The sequence below is a fragment of the Neophocaena asiaeorientalis genome, unplaced genomic scaffold (assembly GCF_003031525.2).
Source record: "Neophocaena asiaeorientalis asiaeorientalis breed wild unplaced genomic scaffold, Neophocaena_asiaeorientalis_V1.1 scaffold24, whole genome shotgun sequence".
NCBI lineage: Eukaryota > Metazoa > Chordata > Mammalia > Artiodactyla > Phocoenidae > Neophocaena > Neophocaena asiaeorientalis.
The window spans coordinates 5,454,537-5,459,952 of NW_020185317.1; the positions used below are offsets into that span (position 1 = coordinate 5,454,537).

General features: G+C 42.7%; 1 protein-coding gene across 1 annotated transcript in view; it reads right to left on the bottom strand.

Moving 5' to 3' along the window:
- Positions 1 to 5,107, bottom strand: part of MFSD6 (major facilitator superfamily domain containing 6) — a 75,531-nt gene extending 70,424 nt beyond the window's left edge. The window contains exon 1 of the mRNA XM_024733627.1: positions 4,914 to 5,107. The gene's annotated coding sequence lies outside the window, so the exon portion shown is untranslated. The remainder of the gene's footprint in view (positions 1 to 4,913) is intronic.
- Between the last annotated feature and the right edge of the window lie 309 nt (positions 5,108 to 5,416).

Genomic DNA, 5,416 nt, shown 5'->3' on the forward strand with positions numbered 1-5,416 from the left:
CATGTGGGATCCTCCCGGACCGGGACACGAACCTGTGTCCCCTGCATCGGCAGGCGGACTCTCAACCACTGCGCCACCAGGGAAGCCCTGAGATACTCTTAGAGATATTACACCTTCAAAACACAGGGAACCTCATTAATGGGAAATAAAATTTAAAAGTGTGTCATTTTACCCCTTTGATACTCTTTTATTCAAACTCCCTCATAAAGGTGAGTGTGGGGTCTACCTGTTCATTAGTTAAACACAATTCCACAGAAAGCATTTTGAAATAGAAGAAAGAAGGCACCCCACAACAGCTACAGAAGCTTGGCTATGGTGGATCACATCAGTGCACTTCTTTAAAAAGTCATAGAGTGTCCACGTCGCTCTGTATGGTTCTGCTTTAAGTGTTTAGTGTGGGGCTTTGGGGCTTGGCTGTGTTGAGAAAGGCCTTATTTACCTTGGGCCAAGTGTGTTCTACCTTAACCGTGGGCCTAAAAAAGCCCAGAGCAGTTATAAGAGAAGAATTCGCCACATGGCTTATAGGGACTCACTCCTCCTCTGTTCTGGGGCTCAGAGTTCCTCTGGGAGTCCTGGACTCTACTGCTCCATTTCCATTCTTCACCCCATAGTGGCCACGTGGGGAAAGTGGGGTGGGGGGCACCCAGGTCTCTCTACAGAACCACGCAGGGAGTTACTACTAGCCTAGGCTTCCCGCGCACTTTCACCAGGCACAATTAACCACAAATCAAGTTTGTTGAGACAACACCAGTTCCTCTTTCCAATTCCCCTTTTATCGCCAACAAATCCACGCCAGCGCTCCCTCGGCCACTGCTGACTCATAACGTCCCATCTCCCTCTCCCCCAAGTTCCACTCTTGGTCTCACATCAAAACATTTCCTCAGAGTCATTCAAAGCTGGACTTCCCTGTTTTCTACTTGCACATCATTCCCTGAATTTGTCTCCCCTACTCAAACACAGGCCAGAACAAATGTCAAAAAAGATGTCTCGGCCATCCTTTACTCAATCCTCTCTTATATCTCTGGAATACGGTTTTTGTAAGAGCCTAGATTTCTTCCCATCTTTGCCCCATTCTCTCCCATTCCTAAATACAGCAGGACCACCAGGTCACAAGGTAATACAGGCCAGTCATTCACATTTCCAAACCTTAACATCTCTTCAACACAATCATCAGCACATCTATGGCTCAGCCATATTCACATTACAGTGGACAAAAGCAGATGAAAGCTACTTTTAATACACAACATTTGGGGTACTTTTTGTTGGTGCTGAGGTAGCGGGGTGTGTGTGTGTGTGTGTGTGTGTGTGTGTGTGTTTGTGTGCTATTTAGAGCCACAAACTAGCAACCAGAGTTGCAATAGCTATAGCAGACACATATTAATATACAGGTTCAAAGTTTAGGTGTTCCACATTTTTTATTTGTTTTGGTTTGGTTTAGTTTTCTATTGGGCTCCGCGCCAATAAATCAATATCTTAGCAAATGGCTCTGATAGTCTCCAAAAGCTACCCAGCCAAGTAACTTAATTTAAACAATGCCATTTTACAAAGCAGTAAATAAGTGTCTTATAAATACAGAGAAGGAAAACCAGCTACAAAGCAAAGTTACTGAAACCCAACAATAGGGCTAAGTACTGGATAACATGTCATTCAGGATTTAGGACAACAAATCAGGCTGACACAGGCATTCTCACCCTCCAAAATGCCAGTAAAGTAGAATAAATGGCCAAAGACAGCTAATGTTGGGTAACTAAACATGGAGGAATCATATCCAAATGGAACGTTCCTGATGGAGACATTAAGGGTGTTTTCTTTGCTCCACACAGAATTCACAGCAGATGTGTACGTCTGCATTTCCCAGGAATCCAAAATGCTGTGCACTGGGAAATGACACATTCATTTTGCTTTGAGGAAAAGGTTTTACCAAAACTGGCTTTGTACTAGGGTAGGATTTTGCACTTGACTTCTGGGTTTAAAGAGAACCTACTGAGCAACAAAGTTTCCTAAATCAAAAGCCTGAGATTTCCCTCAGCCCAAAACATAATTAGAACCTTAAATGAAACGTTGGATGACACCTAAAATTGTCAGAATATCTCTTCTGCAAAATAATTTTACAATTATGTTTTTCTCGTTATTGCCTATTACGTTTATAATGAACCAACCTTATTCACTTTTCCTTTGGGTACAAAACACAAGGAAGAATGTGTTTTCTTGATTCTGAAAAGTCTGAATGTATTTGATTCTGGATTTCTAAGTCTGAGCAGGGAAATGTATTAATTTTTAAGGATTCTAAGCAATGATTTTTATTAGTATTACATAAAACAGAATTGTGGGATTTGTATGTATACATACACATCAGACAAGATTATGTACATATATGCACATGTATATGTATCTATACATATATGTTTATATATGCATCAGACTAGATTAACTTGACAACTTCCTGCTCCTGAAATTATGTTACTAAAAATAATTACACCTGAAGTCATCCAGAATGCCGCAATTTCAGGAAGTGACACAGCAGATAAATTTATTTCTCCTACTCCTACCTTCTACATAAAGAACAATTATGCTTCCAAAGACAGCCACCACTAGCAAGAGCAGGAAGAAATTCTTATCACCCTATCCAGCAGGTAAATTGGAGTGTGTGCACCAAAGCATTCTCATTGGTTAGGAAAATTGGGAGTGCTGTAGAACACCCTACAGATACTGTTAGAAAAGGTAAAACTTAGTCATTCAAGACTGGTCACCCTTTGCTCCTACACATGCAATTCCCAGAATACTACCTTCCTCTTTGATCTCCTCAGTCTCATATTTCACTTCTCTAACATTACAGAGTTTAGGCACATTCAATATTTTTCTTATTTTTTATTAAGTGAATCAATTCTATTCCTTTTGTTTCTCTTTTTAGTTTCTATAATAAAATAACAAATGCTTGTTGCAAAAAAAAAAAAAAAAAGGCTTTTTAAGCCCAAACATAACTTTATAAGGTAAAAAGTAAAAGTACCCTCTTCTCTTTACCATCTGAACCCACTTCCTTCAGGAAGCCACTGTCAACAGTTTGGAGACAACAAGGTATACGTGTGCTTCTTTGATGGTTTGTATATAAATCTCTTCCTTTTTTCACTTACCATATCATGATTTTTTCCCAGGACAATGTGCCAAAGCAGCTAACAAATACATTTACATCTATTGCATTTCTCCCTTTCCCTACAATGAGACTGCTAAATCAAGATTTACTGAATATCAAAAGAAGTCAAACAAAAAACCTGTCAGCCTAATACTAAATATATCTGGTTATATTCATTTTTACACTTGCCTTCAACCTAAAAATGGTGAGAACAAATGGGTAAACATACATGCATAAATATATATGCACTATATAGATTATCTTACACAGATAAATGTCAACATATGTAATGTATGTATGTTGAAATGAAATTAATTTTCAAAGGCAAGAAGCAAAGGAAGGCACCTGTGTAGGTGGTGAGACTTAATGGGTCCTAAATAGGGAGGGACACCATGTGGAAATTTCCTGGGCTTTGGAGCCAGAGACACGGGGTCAAACCTAACTCCACCTCTTACTGATTATGTGGTTTGTATAAGTTCCTTAACCATTCGAGCTTCCTTTTCATCATCCATAAAATGCGACAAGACTTATCTTACAGAGATATAGAAATTAAGTGTTTAAGATGGTGTCTTGAACATACTAAGTGCTCAAAAAGTGCCTTATTACTGTTAATAATCCAGAAACTATATATGCTAGACTTGGTGATCCAATACCTCATATCACCAAATACCTGCAAACCTTGCTGTTTCGTTTATCTTTGTGTTTTGGTTTGCCTTCATGTTTTTACATTTACCTTATTCATACAGATACAGAAAGTGCCGTAGAAATAAATTACTATAAACATGCTTAGTAGCTTTAATGCATTATTGAAATATGATCCTTTCTCCTCCTACTCCCCCAGGATGTCTTGCCCAGGGCTCAGCAGCAATGTCCCAGCTTCCTCCTAAAAGCAATCTTAAGTTTTACAAGCCATCTGACTACCACAAAATAACTGAAAATATCTTCCGTGTCTGCTGATGACCATCAGCTTAAAGTGTCAAAAGCCGACCTTCCCAGTGAGGCGACTTCCTATCCTCTCCTTTTACTTAACAAGGCTATCAACGATGCATGCACCTTTAGCAGACTAGTGGCCACGTCTTGGGGAAGAGATGCTCTGCAGACACCAGAGGCCTACCAAAAACACATCTGCTTTTATCACATGTCGTTGGTCAACTGTACGTCCACCCACCCTTTACATTCATTTATTTTGAAAAGGTTAGATTTCCAGAAAATCCTAAACTTCTAGAACAATTAGGGGGAAGCTTGACCACTGTACTATCCAACCATCTCCTTTTACAGGTGAGAAAACTGAGGCTCAGGAAGATGTGACATGCCCAACAGCATAAAAATATTTAGACACCAGTTGGGATTAAAACCTCAACTCTTCAAGGTTCTTTTCTACTACTAATAGGCAAGATTTTATCTGTTCCAGTAGCTCTGTAAAATGTTTAATTATTAAAGATTTTCGGATGAAAGGAAATGTTTGTGGTTGCGAATATATGTGGGAGAGGCGAAATGCACCGTGTGCTGGCCTTACGGGTAATGAATCCACCTGCCTGTCCACGTGCAGATGGGATAAATGAAGGGGAAAACCGCATTTGGAATTTTTCACCCTCCTACTTAAATTTACAGGGAGCCGTGTAGGGGACACAAAGGACCCCAAAGGACTAGAAACCCCGACTGTTATCTCAAAATGGCTCTAGGGACATGTTAGGCCAGGCTGAAGTAAAGCAGTTCGGAGGCGGGGAATTTCTCCCAGGATGATAGCAGGCAAGGGGAAGAGGTATTTTGCGTATTTATTCACCTGGGTAAGCAGACGCTGTCAATTTCCTCCTCTTGCCACCCAAGGAGCTACGTCCCTGCACTCGGATTGTCTGGTGTTCTCGCCTCCCTCTTTCTCCCGAGGACGGTTATGGCAAGGGCGCGAGTGCGGCCGGGCCGACAAGGGCCTGGGCACTGGGGCGCAGCCCTCACCCGGCGACGGCTTCCTTGGGCAGCGCCTTTGTTTTCCCGACTGCAGTTACGTTTGCGGAAGTGCTGCTCGCGCTGGGCGCACCGGGGGTGCAGGCTGTAGCTGCCCTCAGCGCCCCAAAAGATGACAACCGACTCGGGATCCAAGGGGAGGGAGACAGTAGCGGGCGAGCGGGGCTGGGAGCGGAGACACCCCCCCCACGCCCTGGGGCCGGGCCCCTCCTCGGAAGCCTTTCAGCGACTGCAGGTGTGCGCGCCGCAGGGTGCTCCTCGCCCTCCGGCCGGGCCCGGCCCCTGCAGGGGAGCCCAGGGTGGGGCTACCCCGCCGCCCCGCCA